Source organism: Hemitrygon akajei, chromosome 8 (genome assembly GCF_048418815.1).
Source record: "Hemitrygon akajei chromosome 8, sHemAka1.3, whole genome shotgun sequence".
Classification (NCBI taxonomy): domain Eukaryota; kingdom Metazoa; phylum Chordata; class Chondrichthyes; order Myliobatiformes; family Dasyatidae; genus Hemitrygon; species Hemitrygon akajei.
This window is the reverse complement of record NC_133131.1, coordinates 75,313,801-75,335,299: the sequence shown is the minus strand read 5'-3', so window position 1 is coordinate 75,335,299 and position 21,499 is coordinate 75,313,801. Positions and strand designations below refer to the sequence as shown.

Here is a 21,499-nt window from a genome sequence, read left to right as displayed (position 1 = left end):
ACTGGTTCAACGCCACGTCAATGTGGGCTTTCATTGATTCTCTTATGGTTATTATTCTATGATGGATTTATTCAGCGTGCCTGTAAAAGAATGAATCCAGGGTTGTACATGGTGACATACATGTAATTTGATAATAAATTTACTTTGAACACATCAATACATGCACATTATGATCACAATGAAAGACACTTACCATTAGTGCCAGTTCCAGCTAAATTGTCTGCAGTAATCCTCTATCACTTTTTAAACTCAGAACACTGACCATTAACCGAAGGGTCAGTGGACCCCAGGTTGGGAACCCCTGTTCTATCCAAGTGTTCAGAAATCCCAGGGGTTTATTATGTGACTCCTCTGGGCCCCATTTCCCATCTTCTCTTTAATCTTACACAGTTAACTGCAAAATTGATTGTAACACGGAGTAATATTCAAAAAACCTGAATTAAAACTTTGGAGAATTAATCTGAATAGCAGCCAATAGTCTGGCAAATCCGCCAGTTCAGCATCAAAGTTCCCATATATCAGGATAATGGAGTTTCACTAAAAAAGTCAACAACACCGTGATCAGTGAGAAGACCTGTTGTAAAAATCAAGGAAAAAACATTTTTGTATTTACCAACTTCTGTGTTACCCTGAAAATTCTGCATTTTAACACAAGGCAAGACCGCTGCCCATCTGACATAGGATGCCTTGTCTCTCAATCCATTTATCACAGGCTGCTGAATATATTCACTTATGCCCGGCATTCTAAACAAAACACAGTTTACCTTATAAGCACAGATCCAGTGAAGACATCACTTATCCAAATGTGAACGAATGACAAACAGAACAGGTTGCAGCACTTTTCAGATTGTTTAACAGAATCCATGAATTGAACAAGTTGGTAGTGTTGTCAATGGTTACCGGCTTGATACCTGGATTTCCCATTTCTCCACAGTTGAAATGAGCATGGTGCCACCATCAATTCCTACCTCAAACTTCAAAAGGACATATACTGCTCCACTACATTTCTTCGTCTGTCTCTAGGCCGGTTTTCCTGCTTCATGTGTGACAAAATGTCAGCACTCACCTTGCCAGCCCTCTTCAGGGCCATTGGAGCTCAAATCAAAGGATTCCTCCCATCCAGCAATGGCAACATCATCAAACTGACTGAGCAACCCAATCACAGCTGAAGAATTCAGAGAGCATATATGGGGGAAAAATCTAAGGAAATTTTTTTCTGGAGACTAGTTAAGCTTGAAAGCCTGAAATTATGGCAGAAAGACCCTTAACAATGACAGCCGGGTCGACTCTTAAAATACAGAGGTAACCAGATTGCTATCACTTTCACCGTATAATAATGATAAGCACTTATGATTTTGAACATCGCTGCATCATGAGCTACAAGATTGCTGCCAAACATTAAAAGCAGTGTAATTATTTATATTACATTTATCATTTCCTTGACAGAGGGTTTGAAAATGTTTGACAACTTTTCACCTCAAAACTGTAAAATTGAAGTATTGCTGTTCTTTGGAAATCTGCAGATTGTTTATAAAGACCATAAGTGATTAGGAATAAATTTTACTGAAAAGTAAATACTGCTATGAGGAATAAATAGAGGAAGGGGAAAGGACAAGTTCCATTCTGAGATATCTGTCATTCTTAGATTGAAACAACTATGAATGAACGCATGGTCACAAAAGTTCTACACAGAATCTAATTTGACATAATTCAATGTACAAAATGACTGTGGGAGAGAAAAAAACCATGCCACCTTGATACAAGAGAGACTTCTCTAATCTGACTACAGTTGAAATTTAGGAAAATTGGGACTGATCACTACAGCCAATAAATACATGTAACGGAATTCATCGTCATCCACCATTGTTATAAAAATACAAGTCGTCAACAATTCAAGACTAAATTGCTGCCAGTGTTGCATTAGAGAACTGAGAGAGCAAGACATAAACACAACAGATTCTGCTGGTGCTGGAAATGCAAAACTACACACACAAAATGCTGAACGAACTCAGGAGGTCAGACAGCATCTCTGCAAGGTTTCGAGCAGAGACCCCTCTTCAGGACCGAGAAGGAAGATGGAGGATGTCAGAATAAAAATGTGGCGAGACGGGGAAAGGTCAGAGGGATGCAGCACAGAATCAGGCCATCAAATCTGCACTGATCATCATGGACTACAGATCCATTAAAAATGCAACAGCAGTATTCATAGACCTTTAATTGAACTTGGATTAAAGACAAAATATTTTTAAATAGCTGTAACGCTTGAAAAGGGCAAGAATACTTATCGATTTCCGCAGGGATCGTTCCTGATGTGACTGTCTTGTCCATTCATCTCTCCACACTGATCGCTCTCCTGGCACTTACCCTTGCAAGTGGAACAAGTGCTATACCTGCCCCTACATTTTCTCCCTCACATGCAGGGCCCCAAACAGTCCTTCCAGGTGAGGTGATACTTTATCTGTGAGTCTGTTATGGGTCATCTAACATATCCAGTGCTCCTGGTGTGACATCTTGTATATCGGTGAGATCCAACGTAGAGTGGCAGACCACTTTGCCGAACACCTGCATTCACCAGAAAAAGCGGGATCTCCCAGTTTCCACTCATGTTAATTCCACTTCCTATTCCGACAAGTCAGTCCATGGCATCCTCTACTGTCGAGATGAGGCCACACTGGGGTTGGAGAAGCAACACCTAATTTATCTGTCTGAGTAGCCTCCAACCTGATGGCATGAACGTTGATTTTTCAAATTTCTGGCAATGCCCCCCACCGCTCTCCTTCCCTATTCCCTATCTCACCTTATCTCTTTACCTGCCCATCAGATCCCTCTGCTGCTCTTCCCCCTTTGCTTTCTTCCTTCTTTCCTCTTTCCTCTCTTATCAGGTCCCCATTCTCCAGCCCTTTATCTCTTTCACCGATCAACATCGCAGCTCTTTACTTCACCCCGCCCAGTTTCACCTTTCACCTTGTGTTTCTTTCTCCCATACCCACACCATCTTACTCTGACTCCTCATCTTTTTATCTCCAGTCCTGCTGAAAGGTCTCGGCCTGAAACATCTACTGTATTCTTTTCCATAGATGCTGCCTGGCCTGCTGAGTTCCTCCAGCATTTTGTGTGTTGCTTGGATTTCCAGTATCTGCAGATTTTATCTTATTTATCATTCAATGTTGATCAGTACCTCAATTCTATTTATTTTTAATTATCATTTCCAATTACTCTACTCATTTCCCCCAGAGTGACATGGTAAAAGTGCTTATTTTAAAACAAACGTGGGATTCCATCATCCCGGTGCACAGGAGAATCCCTGGAATGAGAAGCCCGACATCCACACTTCCACAAAAGCAGGATGGATAAGGAACAATCTTTTTTTTCAATCTTTTTATTAAATTTTCAAAGACAAATACATAGCAATCATAATAGTAGGGGTGGGGGAGGGGGAGACTGTGCCTGTCTGTGAATGGAGTAACAGCAGTTTCTGTGGTGTTCCTAGCTTTATTTCCATTCCCCCTAGTTTAAACTTCGAATTTAAATTTTTAGTTGCTGATTCTTGAAGGGGAACAATATGTCTCAGAATTGGGAAGAATTTGTCTGAACCTAGTGATAAAGGCAATGGAAAGGAAAGATGCAAAAGGAAAGATCTGATTAAATGCTGTCGTGGGCTGAAGATATGGTTCGGACACTGAATTCAATTAAAGATTCATTAAAAGAACAGTAATGAAATGATGTCATTTCTAGGAAAACTTAAAGATCTGGAAACTTAAATCATTACACATGAAGAAAAATTGGAGGTAGCTAAGCAAATATTCCTTGAAACTATAACTTGTTTAGAAAGATATTGAAATAAGATTATAGACCTGGAAACTAGGTCTCACCAAAGGAATATACGAATTGTTGGGCTGCAGGAAGGAATCAAAAATGGAGACTTAACTATTTACTTTGGTAAGCTTTTTTATACCTATTTCCTACTATACTATCGCAGCCGCCAACTATATAAAGAGCACACAGATTGTTTACTTTGAGACATCAAGATAAACTGCGGTCTGTTTTGGTCTGTTTTCATCACTTTAAGATTAAAGATCAAATAATGCAACAGGCAAGAAAGCAGAGAGTTTTCAGATTTGAGAAATCTGAGCTCCGTTTCTATGAAGATTATCCAAAGGAGGTAATGGAGCAAAGATCAGAATTTGCTCTGGTAATGAAACAGACATATGTTTCATTGCGATACCCAACAAGAATTGAAGTTTTTCCTCCTGATTCTCCTCCTCGTACATATTTTGATCATGAAGTTGCATTGGCTTTTGTTCAAACTATACCTGCTGTAACTGCCGATTGAACTGTCTGGAAGATTGTTTGGTTATCTGCATTAGCATTTCCGAAAGAAGATTTATGAAGGCTGATTTATGAAGACTACAGGATTATTGCATATCATCGGTTTGTTTTGGGAAGAAAATTCATGGTTCAAGTATGACTGTTTAAATGATTATTCGGACATTCGACTGAGAAAAGAAGATAAGAGGACTTATTCCTTTAACCTAATATCTGGTTTGAAGATTTTTTTGTTTCTTTTTAAATTAACTAAATGATAGTTTTTTCTACTAATGAGGCTATTTCTTTTATATATATACACACACACACACACATAGCGGAGGTTTCAATTATTTATATCGTAGCGATGTGCTACTCACAGAGCTAGAAATAACGACACGCTGTCTGTAAGTTGCGCTCGAGACAAGTTTATTCAAACTCCGCAGCACTGGCTTTTACGCAGTCCCATTCCCGCCAGAGGTCAGAGGTGCAGTACAAAAGTCTCTTCCCGCGCACGGGCTTTCTCCCCTTGCTGGTGAAGAAGAAGGCACAGATCCATTTTGGGGCTGGCCTCTTTGCCGACACGTGCACCATTTTGTGAGCCGGTCACCAGCGCAGAAAGTGGTTCGCCACAATATAATATTATTAGTTGCTTTTTTGAAAATTTAGTTGGGTTAAATATGCTATTAATGTTTCTTCTTGCTTTTTTTAGGTTTTTAAAATGTTGTGTTGATTTGTTGTTAAATACTATGCTTGGTTTCTCTAGGTAATATATTTTAGATCTTGATAACTGCTTTTTAAAATTTCTTTTCAATATATTAGTATGTTTTTTATTAACAGCGTCTTATAGCGTCTTATAACTGAATTTAAAGCTTACTTAGGGGACCTAATGTTAAATTTAAGATGGCACTGGCTTTTCTTTTTAAGAGATGATAATTTTTTGGTTTTCACTTTGTTTAAAAAAGATTAAATATAAACATGGGATAGTTTGTAGATGCTGGGATGTAAACACTTTCCTTTGTTGAGACTTTGTCGTTTCTCTTAAAAGGTCAGTGGATTTTATTTTTTTTAACTAGGGGGCGGGGTAGAGAACTTTAAATTTTTTTTTGGACAGACAGAGCAGTCTTTGGCTTCGTTTTTCAATCATAAGTTGCTTACTTTCTTCTGAGCTATGGGGGGAGGGGGTGTGGTTAGATTTAGAGTTAGGGTGCTTTCCATTGTGTGGTTCCGGAGCATGCGTGTGTTTTATGTGGTTGTATTCTTCATCGCTGCCATTCTTGATCATTCGATATTGGTATGTGCTCTGCACATGTGTAAAATAGAATAAAATTATAGCATGGTACTTAAACGGATTAATGCTATAAGTTGGAATGTACATGGTTGGAATCATCTTATCAAATGAAAAAAGACTTTTAAAATCATTAATCGATTCTATCCTGATATAATTCTTGCCCAAGAGACGCATATCAGGGCAGGAGATCAAGATAGATTTTTTGGATCGTGGAATAGCTTGCAATTTCACTCCACTTCTCAAAGTAAAACTAAAGGGGTGTCTATTTTTATTGTTACGTACCCGTGGGTATCCTGTACTTGTCACGTGACAGTGGTGTTGAAGCTATACTGGACTTAAGGTAGTGGTCTTGTGATGGTGGAGTGACGTCATTTTCCCGCCAGTAGAGGTCATGTGACAGTTTTTTTTTACGGGGTATAGAAGGAGGTTGCTGAATCCGTAACATAAATATATAAGTGAGGCAGGATTTTTTTAATATAACAAATAGAACATTTATTAAACACTGAAAAACAAACCCCCAAAAGTAAACAAACCACTAACGAAATCAGCTGCTGTGTGGTAGCTTAAACAGTTCTTAAAGCAATAAAGCTTAAACAGTTCTTAAAGCGATGTTGCAAAAACAGTTCTTCAAAGTAGTACTGCAAAAGTTCAAAATGCTTACAGTCCATTAAAGGAGAGACTTTTTAGACAATTTAAATTCTCTTTCACGTCGTGTTGTTGCGGTTCCCAGTTGAACTATACTTTTCCCAGAGAATTTACGAAGATGAAAATGAAATGGCTTAAAGGCACTAACCTTTCCTTTACAAAACTGTACCCAATCCTTTCAACTATATTTCGCGGGGATTAACACGGGGACAGCCAACGAATTCTTTCTGAATGAGGATAAAACAAGGTGGAACCTGTTTCACCGTCGAAATCGACTTTCCTCGATCTTTTAGCTCCCGAACTCCGATCTTCACTCTTCACTGATTTTTAACTGGCAGTATTATAAAGAAACTGCCAGCAATGACCTTTTAAACTTGAGGCATTAAATAAAACTCCATCTTTCAACCAAACTGTGTCATAATATTGGACCACATGCAGTAGCATGGAGTCGAAATGGCAAATGCAGCCACGAGTTGCCCCTCCTCACAGGGAGGGGTCCTCCTTTTATACCCTGTGAAAAAAAACTGTCACATGACCTCTACTGGTGGGAAAATGACGTCACTCCACCATCACAGGACCACCACCTTAAGTCCAGTATAGCTTCAACACCACTGTCACGTGACAAGTACAAGATACCCACGGGTACGTAACATTATTGAATCCAATATTTTGTTCCTTCAAGAGGATGTTAAGTCAGATTTTAATGGTAGATCTTTAATTGTTGAAGGAGTAATTTGTAATAGAAACGTTGTTTAGTCTATTTGTATGGTCCTAACTTAGATTATCCTTTTTTAAAAAATGTATTTGCTCTTTTGCCTGATTTAAATGAATATATGTTGACAATGGGTGGGGATTTTAACTGTTGCTTAAATTCCTTGATTGACAAGAGCTCAACCAATCAGCAACTTCCAAATCACTACGCCTCACTTATTAATTCCTTTTTGACCAATTTTGGATTGATTGAACTATGGCAATATTTACATCCTGATGATAGAGAATATTCTTTTTTTCAGATGTTTATAGAAAGCATTTGAGGATAGATTATATTATAGTCGACCCTCGCCTCTTGCCTAGTGTTAAGAATTGTGAATATGAGGCTATTGCTATATCTGATCATGCACCTTTGAGTTTATTTCTCAAATTCGATGATGCCATCCTTGCCCACCCACCTTGGCGCCTATCTCAAACATTATTGGAAAATTTTGAATTTGTTAGCTTTATTGAAACCCAGATAAAAGATTTTTTTCTTTTTGATAATATAGGGGGTATATCTAAATTAATGATATGGGATACATTTAAAGCATTTTTACGTGGTCAGATAATTTCTTATTCAGCTAAGCTTAAAATACAGACTAAAGTAGAATTAGATAAGATTTCAAAACAAATTAAAGTTTTGGATAATATTTATGCGATTTCCCCTAATACTGACTTACTTAAACAAAGAGTGGAACTTCAATCACAATATAATTTATTATTAACTCATCCTATTGAAGGCTGCTTGCTTAAGCTAAAAAGTCAATTTTATATGTTTGGAGATAAAAATAACAATTAAATCTCAATTAAAAACGGCCAGAGCCAAAAGGCAAATTTTGAAAATCCATAGGAAAGATAGCACCCTGGCTTGGGAATATGAAGAAATAAATAAGATTTTTCAAGATTTCTATACTGAATTTTATAAATCTCAACTTCAAGTGGATTCTTCTAAAATGAATGCTTTTTTATGAAAGATTGTTTTTCCTCAAAATTCTGTTGAGGATCAAAAAACTCTTGATGTCCAAATTACTGAAGCCAAAATTCATAAAGCTATTTATTCAATGCAATCTGGTAAGGCCCCTAGACTTGATGGCTACCCAGTAGAATTCTATAAAAAATTGGGAAATTGCTTTCTCCGTATATGTTGGAAATGATTATGGACTCTTCTGTGAAAGGTGATTTACCGTCTACTTTTTATGAGTCTTCTATTTCTTTAATTCTTAAAAAGAATAAATATCCTACTGATTGTGCCTCATATAGACATATTTCATTATTGAAAGTTGATGCTAAGATCCTCTCAAAGATCATGGCCAATCGGTTGGAAAATTATTTTTAGAGATCAAACAGGATTTATAAAGGGTCGTTATTCATTTTCAAATGCAGCAAACTCCTGTTGCTACTGTTATGACTAATATCTGTAGATCCCCTTTTTCTGAGCTTTCACGGGGGACAAGACAAGGTTGTCCATTAAGTCCTTTGTTACTTAACTTAATATTAGAACCCCTTGCTATTTCTCTTCGTGAAGATAAAGATATTTATGGGATTCTTGTGAATGTGACCATTCATAAGATTCTCTTTATGCTGATAGTTTACTGGTTTATATATCTAATCCTGAGGAATCTATCCCTGCCTTACTAAAATTATTTAATGAATTTGGAGCTTTTTCAGGCAGGATATAAAATTAATTTTAATAAAAGTGAACTGTTTCCTTTAAATGAATCTGCTTTTATATATATGATAATACTCCTTTCAAAGTTATGGATTCCTTTAGATATCTAGGTGTTTTAATCACTAAAAAATATAAGGATCTTTATAAAGCTAATTTTGTTCCCTTGGTAGATTCTATGAAGTATTTATTTAGCAGATGGAACCCACTTACATTTTTACTTGCTGGCCGCATCCATATAGTCAAAATGGTGATTTTACCAAAATTTTTATATTTATTTCAGAATATTCCTGTTTTTTGACTAACAAGTTTTTTGATCGAATTGATTCTATTATCTCGTATTTTATTTGGAATGATAAAAGACCAAGAAGTGGTAAATGTCACTTACAAAAATGTTCTTTTATTTTGGAAAAATAAAGGTATTAATTCTTTTTCGGATCTACTTAAAGAAGATAACTGATGTCTTTTGTACAATTAGTTGATAAACACTCTCTTTCATATTCACACTTTTTACAATACCTTCAAGTTAGACATTTCTTACAAAAATATTTAAGTAATTTTCCTTGCATATTGGATGCCGACCTGTTAGATACTATTATGAGTATGAACCCTTTGATGAAGGGTTCCATTGGAAGAACTTATAATTAATTACTACAATGGGATAAGCACCCTTTCTTTAAGATTAAACAAGATTGGGAAAAGGAACTTACTTTGACTTTTACAATGGAGGACTGGATACTGATCTTGAAGTTGATTAACTCCTCCTCGACTTGTTGATTCAATTTAAATTTGTATATTGTTACTATTTGCCGAAGGAGAGATTGACCAAAATCTTTCCTCACTGCAGAACTCCACACCAGGCTTACTTCCCTCACAGGAAAATATCCACTCACAGGAGACCTGGCCCACGCCCAGGTTTACGGCTGCACAGGTGGAAGGTCAACTGAGGAAGATCTGTACCAGCAAGGCGGCTGGACCGGATGGAGTTTCCCCACGATTACTGAGGGCCTGTGCAACTGAACTGGGAGAACCACTACAGCGCATCTTCAACATGAGTCTAGATCAGAGAAGAGTACCCAGACAGTGGAAAACATCTTGTATTGTCCCGGTACCAAAGAAACCACAACCAAAGGAGTTGAATGACTTCAGACCTGTTGCCTTGACGTCGCACGTGATGAAGACCATGGAGCGGCTGATAATACAGAATCTGAGGCCACAAACCAGGCACGCCCGGGATCCGCTTCAGTTTGCGTATAAGGAGAAGGTGGGAGTGGAGGATGCTATCACGTATTTGCTGCACAAATCACTCTCTCACCTAGATGGGGTCAGTTGTGCTGTGAGGATTACATTCCTTGACTTCTCTAGTGCCTTTAACACCATCCAGCCCAAGATCTTAAAGCACAAACTAACGGAGATGGGAGTAGACTCTCACATGGTGGATTGGATAGTGGACTACTTGACAGATAGACCTCAGTATGTGCGGTTGGGAGACTGTAGGTCTGACACAGTGGTCAGCAGCACAGGAGCGCCACAGGGAACCGTACTCTCTCCGGTCCTGTTCACCCTGTACACATCTGACTTCCAATATAACTCGGAGTCCTGCCATGTGCAGAAGTTCGCTGATGACACGGCCATAGTGGGGTGTGTCAGGAATGGACAGGAGGAGGAGTATAGGAAACTGATACAGGACTTTGTGATATGGTGCAACTCAAACTACCTGCGTCTCAATGTCACCAAGACCAAGGAGATGGTGGTGGACTTTAGGAGATCTAGGCCTCATATGGAGCCAGTGATCATTAATGGAGAATGTGTGGAGCAGGTTAAGACCTACAAGTATCTGGGAGTACAGTTGGACGAGAAGCTAGACTGGACTGCCAACACAGATGCCTTGTGCAGGAAGGCACAGAGTCGACTGTACTTCCTTAGAAGGTTGGCGTCATTCAATGTCTGCAGTGAGATGCTGATGATGTTCTATAGGTCAGTTGTTGAGAGCGCCCTCTTCTTTGTGGTGGCGTGTTGGGGAGGAAGCATTAAGAAGAAGGACGCCTCACGTCTTAATAAGCTGATAAGGAAGGCGGGCTCTGTCGTGGGCAAAGTACTGGAGAGTTTATCATCGGTAGCTGAGCGAAGGGCGCTGAGTAGGCTACGGTCAATTATGGAAAACCCTGAACATCCTCTACATAGCACCATCCAGAGACAGAGAAGCAGTTTCAGCGACAGGTTACTGTCGATGCAATGCTCCTCAGACAGGATGAAGAGGTCAATACTCCCCAATGCCATTAGGCTTTACAATTCAACTGCCAGGACTTAAGAACTTTTTTTAAAGCTATTATTAATGCTTTTTGAGTTAGTGATTTAGATGCATATCATATTATTACTGAGTTAAGTATTGTATGTAATGAGTTTTTGCTACAACAAGTGTATGGGACATTGGAAAAAATGTTGAATTTCCCCATGGGGATGAATAAAGTATCTATCTATCTATCTATCTATCTATCTATCTAATGTTGATAGTTATTGTGATAGATGTAAAACTGAGACAGCTACACTGACACACATGTTTTGGTCTTGTTCTATACTGGAACAGTTTTGGAAGTCAGTTTTTTTTCTACAATTTCTAAAGCACTAAAAATTAATTTACAGCCTAACAAATTAACTGTGCTCTTTGGAATGATACCTCAAAATATCAGTGGTATTTCATTGTCGGACCAACATGTCATCGCATTTGTTATATTGATAGCTAGGAGTGCCATTCTGTTGAAGTGGAAGGATATGTCGGTTCCCACTCTGTCACAATGGTTCTCTCAAGTGATGTTATGCCTTAGTTTGGATAAAATTAGACATCAAACCTTCGAACCTATGTTTGATTTTGAGAAAAGATGGGCTTCATTTGCTCGTTACTACCATTTGGGTTAATTGACAAATTTCCTCCACGGTCTAATTGTAAATTTTGGTGCATATATATGTATACTCTTGGGGTTGAGCTCCTAATGGGTTCGTTTTTCCTCACTTTTTTCTTGCTTTAGTAGGTTTTTTTTTTCTTTTCTTTTTTATGTCACCATATTTTTCAATCCTTAAACATTGTTTTTTCCCTTTGAGACATTGTGTTACATACTCCAAAGTACTCTTGTTATTTTGGATGATGATTATGATGATGATGATAATAATAATAATAGTAATAATAATAATTTGAAAAGAATAGTACAAAGTGAGTGGAAGTACATTGTTGGCAGTTAACACATGTGAGTAGAAATTATAGGTAACACCAATATAATTAACCTCCCAAACTCTTAATATAGACAAGATACAAAGAAATAAAAAGATGGAAAAAGAACCCCAAATGAAAAATCAAAAACAAAGTAAACTAAACTAAACAAAATTAAAACTAAACTAAACTTAGCTGGGCTATTCTATTATATCGGATAAAGTCATTAATGTTGTCAACGCCACTCCTCTACTCAAATTAATAAATAATATAAAGGAATTGGAAAAAGTCAAATTACATTCTATGAAAGTATTGAATAAATGGCCTCCAGGATTCTTCAAATTTAACTGAAGGATCAAAGGTACAACTTCTAATTTTAAAAAAAAGTTTAAACAGGATATGGTTTGGGAAAACCATTGAGATGTAGTTGGGGGATTCATCTCTTTCCAATTCAATAAAATAGATCTTCTAACCATTAAAATAGCAAATGCAATAATCTGCCGAGCTGAAGAGGTCAGTACAATCATTGGTAAACCGAAAATTGCTGTGATAGGGTGAGGTTGTAAATCAATGTGCAAAACTATAGAGAATGTATCAAATGTATCATTCTGAAATTTTTCCAAAAGAGGGCAAGACCAAAACATATGAGTCAGAGAGGCTACCTCAGAATGACATCTATCGCAGATCGGATTTATATGAGAGCAAAAGCGAGCTAATTTATCTTCAGACATATGAGCTCTATGCCCGACTTTAAATTGAATCAACGTATGTTTATCACAAATAGAAGATAATTAATTGAAAAAAATTCTCCCATTTCCCTATAGGTAAAGAAAGTTGAAGTTCCGTCTCCCATTCATTTTTAATTTTATCGGATATATCTGACTGTATTTTCATCGTCATATCATGAATGATTGCTATTAAACCCTTTTGAAAAGGGTTTAAACTTTTTTTGTGATATCTGTTGGATAAGATATTGGAAAAGTAGGTAGCAACGTATTTGAAAAATCTCTGATCTGTAAGTATCTAAAAAGTGGGATCTGGTCAAATTATATTTATTAGACAACTGTTCAAAAGACATGAAACAGTTATCCAGAAATTAATCATGATAACATATTATACCCTTTGTTTTCCATAACAAAGGGTATATGCCAAAAAGGCTTTTCCATAACAGACGGTTGAAAGAAAAACTAGATATAATAGGACTTGATAAAATAAATTTATTCAAGCCAAAACATTTATGAAAATGAAACCATATTTGTAATGTATGTTTAATTATTGGATCAACCATTTGTTTATTCAATTTAGAAATAATAAAGGGAAGCAAAGTCCCTAAGAGTGAAACTAATGAAAATCCTTGTGCAGAATTATATTCAAGGCTAACCAAATTGCGGACTGACATTAATATCCACATCTTGTGTCCAAAATATTGAATATAGAATATTAATTGCCCAATAAAATAAAATCTTAAATTCGGCAGTGCCAAGCAGCTGTTCTTTTTGGATTTCTGCAAGTATGTTTTTACTTAACCTAGGATTTTTATTCTGCCATATATAAGACAAAACTTTAGAGTCAATAGTATCAAAAAAGGATTTAGGACTAAAGATTGGCACCACTTGGAAAAGATATAAAGAATTAGGTAAAATAATCATTTTAATAGCATTAATTCGACCAATCAGTGATATAGACAGTGAAGACCATTTAGTAAGCGATTGTTTGACCTGGTCTATTAAAGGTAAAAAAATTGCCGTTAAATAAATCCTTAAGTTTTTTAATGATCTTAACACCCAGGTAAGTAAAATAATCCGTAACCAATCTTAATGGTAAATGTCTATGAATTGGAATTTGCATATTTAAAGGGAAAAGTTCATTCTTATGAAGATTCAGCTTGCAACCAGAAAAGTTACTAAACTGAGCAAGCAAGGATATAACAGCAGCAATTGATTTCTCAGGATTCGAAATATATAGTAACAAATCATCTGCATATACTGATAACTTATATATCACATTCCCACGAGAAATGTCTAGTATGTGAGTCACGAATAGCTGTAGCTAGAGGTTCCAGGGCAATATCAAATAACAATGGGCTAAGAGGACAGCCTTGCCTAGTGCCATGAAACAACTGAAAAAAAGGAGCTCTTATATTACTGGTAAGTACCGAAGCCATAGGGTTATAATATATCAATTTAATCCAAGATATAAATTACAGGCTAAAATTAAATTTCTCAAACGTACTAAATAAGTATGGCCATTCATCTCTATCGAATGCTTTCTCACAGTCAAATGAGATGACACATTCTGGAGTTCTAGATGAGGGAGTATAAACAATATTCATTAATTTCTTAATATTAAATGACAAATAGCGGTTTTGAAAAGATCCGGTCTGATCAACCGAAATAAGTTGAGGCATACATTCTCCAATATAGTTACCAATATTTTAGAAAAGATCTTAGAATCCACATTCAATAAGGATATAGGCCTATATGATGCGCATTCAGTGGGATCTTTGTCTTTTTTAAGAATTAAGGAAATAGAGGCACCATAAAAAGATTGTGGTAGTTTACCTATAAATAATGCATCCTTAAAGATACTACATAACCAGGGAGAAAGTATAGTAGAGAAGGATTTAAACAACTCTACTGTGTAGCCATCTGGGCCAGGTGCTTTCCATGAATTAATTGAAGAAATAGCATCTTTTATTTCTTGTTCCATAATAGGAGCATCTAATGCTAAACGTTCATTAGGTGATAATTTCAGAACATTCAATTTCCTTAAGAATTAATGCATTATAGTGGGTTCATCAGGAAATTCTGATTACTATAAGGAGGTGTAAAATTCTTGAAAAGATTTTTTTATCTCATTATGATCAACCATCATAATTCCATCTCGTTTATGAAGTTTAATAATCTGACATTTAACTGAAGCAGATTTCGATTGACGTGCCAATAGTTTACCAGATTTATCACCATGTACATAAAATTGACTCCTAGATTTAATTAATTCTTTTTCAATCGAGGATGTTAAAAGTAAACTATGCTCCGTTTGAAGTTCAACCTTCTTTTTATAAAGCTCCTGACTAGGAGCAATAGAATATTTCTTGTTGATTGCTTTAATCTTATCAACCAACATACGAATCTCTTTATTAATTCATTTTTTTCAGTCCAGCAGAATATGAGCTAATCTGTCCATGGATATATGCTTTAAAAGTATCCCATAGGATCTCGCTGGAAATTTCTTCCATAGAGTTTGTTGAAAAGAAAAATCAATCTGTTCCTTAATGAAATTCACAAAGTCCGAGTCCTGTAGTAATACAGAATTGAATCGCCATTGTCCAAAACTAGAAGATGTATCCATTAATTTAATAGAGAGTTTCAGGGGGGCATGGTCAGAGATGACAAACAGTAACAGAGGGAATTAAACAAGAGTCAATAAAAAAAGTAGTCAATTCAAGAATAACTGTGGTATACATAGGGGAAAATGAGAAGTCTTTATCCTTTGGATGTGAAAACGTCCAAGTGTCTCAAATTCCAAAATCAAGCATAAAGGAATTAATACATGTAGCCAATTTATTTGGAAGTGCCTCGATAGACTTAGATCTATCCATTGAAGAATTTTAATAGCAATTAAAATATCCACCTATTAACAACATATAGTCATTTAAATTGTGAAGGGATGAAAATAAGTGTTCAAAAATTCAGTATAGTCAGCATTTAGAGCATAAGCAGTAACCATAACCACTTTTTTGTTACAGACTAGGCCAGTAATTTACAAAAATCTACCATTCGGATCGGAAATTGTTTCGTAGTGAACAAGTGGAATTGAATAATCTATAAAAATAGGAACTCCTTTCACTTTAGCCTGAGAATTCGAATGTTTTATTTTCCTTCCAAAACCTAAAAAAAAAACGCTGATTATCTTCTTTCCTCACGTGAGTTTCTTGAGCAGATATAATATGGGCATTCATTCTATGGAATACTTCGAAAGTTTTTTCCGTTTAATCGTATGGTTTAAAACGTTTGTTTCCATGAAACAAAATTAATAATCTTATCCATCATCGTAAAACCAGTAATATGACAGGATCAAAGGATGTTGGGAATGGTGAGGGTGGCCTGTGGGAGGTGTGTAGGACAGGTAGTGGAGAAGGAATGCCAGGTGCGGGGGGAGGTGGTGCATGTGCAGACACAGCAAGCCTTGAGATACCAGGCAAGGTCCCTCGATTCCAAATAATTGGTTTATTGATCATTACAGAATGTCCCTATGGTGGTTTCCACTCTATCCCTCTCTATTTCCTTTTTCGCAACCATGATACCCCTCCCCCTACACTGTTCCCAATACACTCACTCTTTCTTCACCGTTGAGAAATACAGTACTGTGCAAAAGTTTAAGCACCCTAGCTATATATCTATGACTAAAACTTTTGAACAGTCCTGTACCATCACCAATCGGTACTACACATAATATAAATATGTGGCATGTCATCATAACAACTGCATCATTTCCCACGTACAGTCACTATTGTATATGTCATTATCATCATCCCAGTCTGTTGTATTTCCAGTTGCCTGTTTATTGTGCATTTCAGTCACCATTACGTGTGGTAATGTAAACATTATGAGAGATTCCAGCTTCAATCCCCATTGTACATTTCATCTCTAATCACCATAGAATAATACTGTCAGTGCACGAATATTATCCCAGTGATATTAACATGTGTCAGATCCATTCGCTGGCACACTTCTACTAACTTCCACTGTGACAATGAAATAGACCATCTCCTTTCAGAATTGTTCAGCAAACACTACATATACCAATATCAGCTAATACAATCATAATCACACAAGTCATTTCCATTTACCAGTGTAGCTGGCATCGCCAGTCACTGTAACGATTGTTATATATATTTAGTTATTACTTGGCTTTGTTAATCACGGAACACTCACCAGGCACCATTACGTATGACAGCAGTGCAATACACAATGGCACTTTATATATCCATTCACCATCAGACCTGGGACCCTTTAATCACTATCTGACATGATAATTACAATTGTTATTCAGAAAATCATGCCTAATTTTATTGAATTAATTGTTCTGACTATGTGTGGAAGTTACAGTAAAGCCAACAATAGCTTGGGGTATCTGTAGTCAAGTGAGAACACTGGAGACACCACTGCTTCATTACAGAGGAGATCGACTGTGGCAGTATGTAATCAAGCCAGACTAGTGAGGGCTCTGTAGTGAGCCTTTTCCAGAAAGTTCTGCCTAAAACATCCCATCCCCTTACACATTTAAGGGGTGCTGGAAAGAGATGAGATAGGAATAATAGAAGGATGTGAAACTTACCCAACATCTAAGGCCTAATTATCTTTACTGACTTCAAAATGTCCTCAGCTGTCTGTTTGAAGTTCTGGTTGACTTTAATCCCTCTATTGTAAATGGCTATTGATCCTTGCAAGTAAAGAAATCAAACATATACAATTTACAATAATCAATATCCAATAAGCCTATTCTGTACAAAAATAGAAGATTTTTGTTCAGACTTCATAACAGTGTGGGTGACGGGCCATACCTTTTCGCGTTGTGCACATGTAAAATAAAAATATATGTTTGAGTCAAAAGAGTGTGTCTGTTCTGGGCCCAGTCACTTTATTTTATTATTGGTGATGACAGTTACTTCGACATGCATCTAAACTGTGCATAATTCCAAAGCTGATCTACATCTCCCACTTTTACCTTCAGTGGAATAACATTGAAGGATATTTCCAGTTAAGAGCAAAACAACCCATGGACTTTGTATTACAATGCAGTACCTATCATTGTTACATAAAATACACAGAAAAATAAATACACTAACCAATCATTTATTCCTACCACATAGTACATTCCCTTTTGTATGAGCTGAATGGTTTCATCAGTGTGGTATTAATCAGTTCTTTCTGTGAATTATTTATACATTATTAAGCAAAATAAATCAAGCAGTACAGTTGGAACATTATTGTTTTCTTATTGTTGGAAACGTAATTAAAGATGGCAAGTTTCCAATAAACCTTAAACTTTTCTTCATAACATAAGAAGTTAAAATATTCACTTTTCAAGCATTGAGTTAATAGTTAATAGAAAATTATTTTTTTCTTCTTCTGAATAAAAATATTGTAAAAAGAAAATGGAATGAATTATTGGCTTTAGCCACTGTAGTCATGTTAGTACATTACACTGAAGAAAAAAATTAGAAAAAATAACAAAGAGATTAAATATGATATGAAAGGTGGTGTGATCGGATGAAATTATTGGTAACACTAGTAAAGTGGCTTCACTATGCTGAGATTTGTAACCATCACCAAAAGTAAGAGCTTTAACCGAGAGTTAACTTAAGCATCTCTGATATCTAATTTGAGAATCGCATTCTGCTTATTAGACATAGTGGCTGAAACATATACAGGTATATCCTATTTTGCGATGTTCTGAGATGAGTTACCCGTTCCCAGTGCTGTCTGGTTGAAGGAAGCCGATTCCGTTAGTTCCTTGTACATCTTGTTATATAAGTTGTAGTTAGTCGGAGTGGGAATGTCGGGGACATACAGAGCATACTCAGCGCTGTACTTCTTGTGGTCGAAAGGGTTGGAAACCAGCAGGGAGATCTGGGTGTTACCAAAATGGTAGCTCAGCATCCCGATAGGGCCGCCGTTTCTGTGTGGATTTTTGATGAAGACGCACACTCCTTTCTGTCCCTAGGCAATGGTGCGGGGAGATGGACTGTATGCTCGGCTGCTGTAATTGTAGGTCCTGCAAGAGACAAATCACAACTGTATTATGATCTTGTGAGTCGCACCATTTCTAACCATTCTTTAGATGTCACATCGCTTCGTCCTTTATATGTAGAAAAATCACCATCTTCACATATCTGACATAAATGCATGCAAGCACAATAAAGTGAAAACTTCCAAAAGAGTTCCGAAATTAAGCTAGACACATTCCCACAGAGAATGGTTTTAGGACAAATTCTCTTTAATGTTATTTGGACAAAGAATGACAGCTCTAGATTTAATCACAATAATGCATCAGAAGTACTTAATTGAATAAAATACTTTGAACTTCTCGATTGCAAAACAAAGAAAGAATTACGCAAAAGTTCGCTTACTCAGGACCTGTTAAAACACGTGAACTGGATTTGTTGGTGATTTCAATCCCCACACATCTGTCGGAGCCAAAGTTTTCGATTATTTCTTCAATTGACTTTGACATTGTGTAAAATCTGGAAAAGCATAGGTAATCATCGTAAAAATAGATATATTTTCAGAAACATAAACACAATTCCTTGAAAGATCATTAAATTAATTTACTCACCATGTTTTGCACTGATAAACAATTCAATTTTGGGATTCGGTCCAGTCTCTATATCTGCCAGAATATGCTTGCTGTTTGATTCTGGGACTGAGGCAAATGGAAATGTATCAGACCAGGGAAGGTCCCCTGTGTCGGTTCAAGCCTGGAAATATCAGCTTGCTGTTTTCTGCTTTCAGGTGACACATTCCAGCTCAGAATTTGCTGAACCACCCAGGATATGACATCATATAGTGTTACTATGGGGAAAGAGGTACAGAAGCATGAAGGTACACAATCAGTGATTCAGGAACAGCGTCTTCGCATCTGACATCCAATTCCTAAATGGACATTAAATCCATAAACACTACCTCACTACATTTTTATTTCTGTTATTTTCCACTGCTTAATATAACGTAAATATTCACACACACACACACACACACATATAGTTAATATAACACAGTTTTTTCTCTACATTTGTTTATCATGTATTTCATTTTATTGCTGCAGCAAAATTAACAAATTTCACAGCATATGCCAGTTATATTAAATATGAATCTGATTCTAATTGTGAAAACACACCCATGACTAACTGCAAATGCATACAACGAATAGGACCAGTGAGTGTTTAAAGTTTATTGCTAAATGGATAATATAAACAGTATGATAAATAAGCCCTAGTTTTGATACAAGATTTTGCACAGAAATATCAGTATATGGTCTCAGATTGACTGCTTATTCTGCATTTGAAATTGATTACCTTCAATTTCTTATCCTTTGGTATTCAGAAGAATGCTTAAGCCTACGTTTATGGCTATTCCAATGTGGACAATGCTTTGATAAAGATTTTAGATAACTGTCCTAATGTCCTCTCGTTCATTTCTTATGATGACTGTTGCGTGTATTATGGAAAACAATGTTTTTTTGAAATTACATGTTGGAAGTTGGTAATGCTATAATATTATGTGATTTGAAGATTACAGGTAAGTGCCTGACAAAGATGACTAAACAGAATGAACTTTGCTCTTGTGAAGTGTCCTCAGACATAAAAATATTTTAGGGAGCAAATTGTAATTACACATAACTGAGACCTGAAGGAAACATTCCTGTGCCATCAACGTTTTACAGGAAGCTTTGTGCTCCCTTGATCCTATCAGTTCAACAACAAACCCACAGGAACTCAAAGTTCAACGTACATATATGTCACCATATGCAACCCGGAGATTCATTTTTCTTGCAGGCATACTCAGTAAATCCATAATAGATTTATAACCATAACAGAATCAATGAAAGACTGTGTCAACTTGAGCATTCTGCCAGTGTACAAAAGATAACAGTGTAAAGACAAAAAGAAAGAAATAATAATAATAATAATAATAATAATAATAATAATAATTATTATTATTATTATAAATAGACAAACAAACAAATAAATAAATAAATAAATAAGCAAGCAAGCAATAAACATTGAGAAGATGGAATGAAGATTCATTGAAAGTGAGTCCATAGGTTGTCGGAACATTTCAGTGATGGGGCAAGTGAAGTTGAGTGAAGTTATCCCCTATGGTTCATGAGCTTGATTAGTGGAGGGGTAATAACTGTTCTTGTCCCTGGTGGTGTGAATCCTCAGGTTCCTGTACTTTTTTCCTGATGACGGCAGTGAGAAGGGAGCACGTCTGGGTGGTGAGAATCTCTGATGATGGCTGCTGCTTTCCTGCTTTAATCTTTCGTATAAATATGCTCAGTGATGGGGAGTGCTTTCCCTTGATCGATTTGGTCATATCCACTGCTTTTTGTTGGATTTTCCATTCAAGAGCATTGGTGTTTCCATGCCAGTCTGTGATGCAGCCAGTCAATACGCTCTCCACTACACATCTATGGAGGTTTGTCAAAGATTTAATGTCGTGCCTAATCTTTGCTAACTGCAAAGAAGTAAAGGCACTGCTGTGCTTTATTCATAATTGCACATACGTGTTGGGCCCAGGCCAGGTTATCTAAAATAATAACAGTGAGGAATTTAAAGTTGCAGACCCTCTCCACCTCTGATGAGGACTGGCTCATGCACCTCTGGTTTCCTTCACCTAAAGTCAATAATCAGCTCCTCATTCGGGCTGACGTTTAGTGAAAAGCTGTTGTTACGGCACCACTCAGCCAGATTTTCAATTTCCTTCCTATATGCTGATTTGTCATCAGTTTGATTTGGTCCACAGCTGTGATGTCATCAGCAAACTTGAATGTGGCATTGGAGCAGTAGTCAGCCACACAGTCATAAGTGTAAAGTGAGTAGAGCAGAGGGCTAAGCACACAGCCTTGT

The 21,499-nt window shown here is 36.6% G+C and overlaps 1 protein-coding gene across 1 annotated transcript in view; it reads left to right on the top strand.

Annotated features, from left to right (window-relative positions):
- LOC140732511 (AP-4 complex subunit beta-1-like) overlaps nt 1-21,499 on the top strand; it is an 870,212-nt gene that overhangs the window by 255,915 nt on the left and 592,798 nt on the right.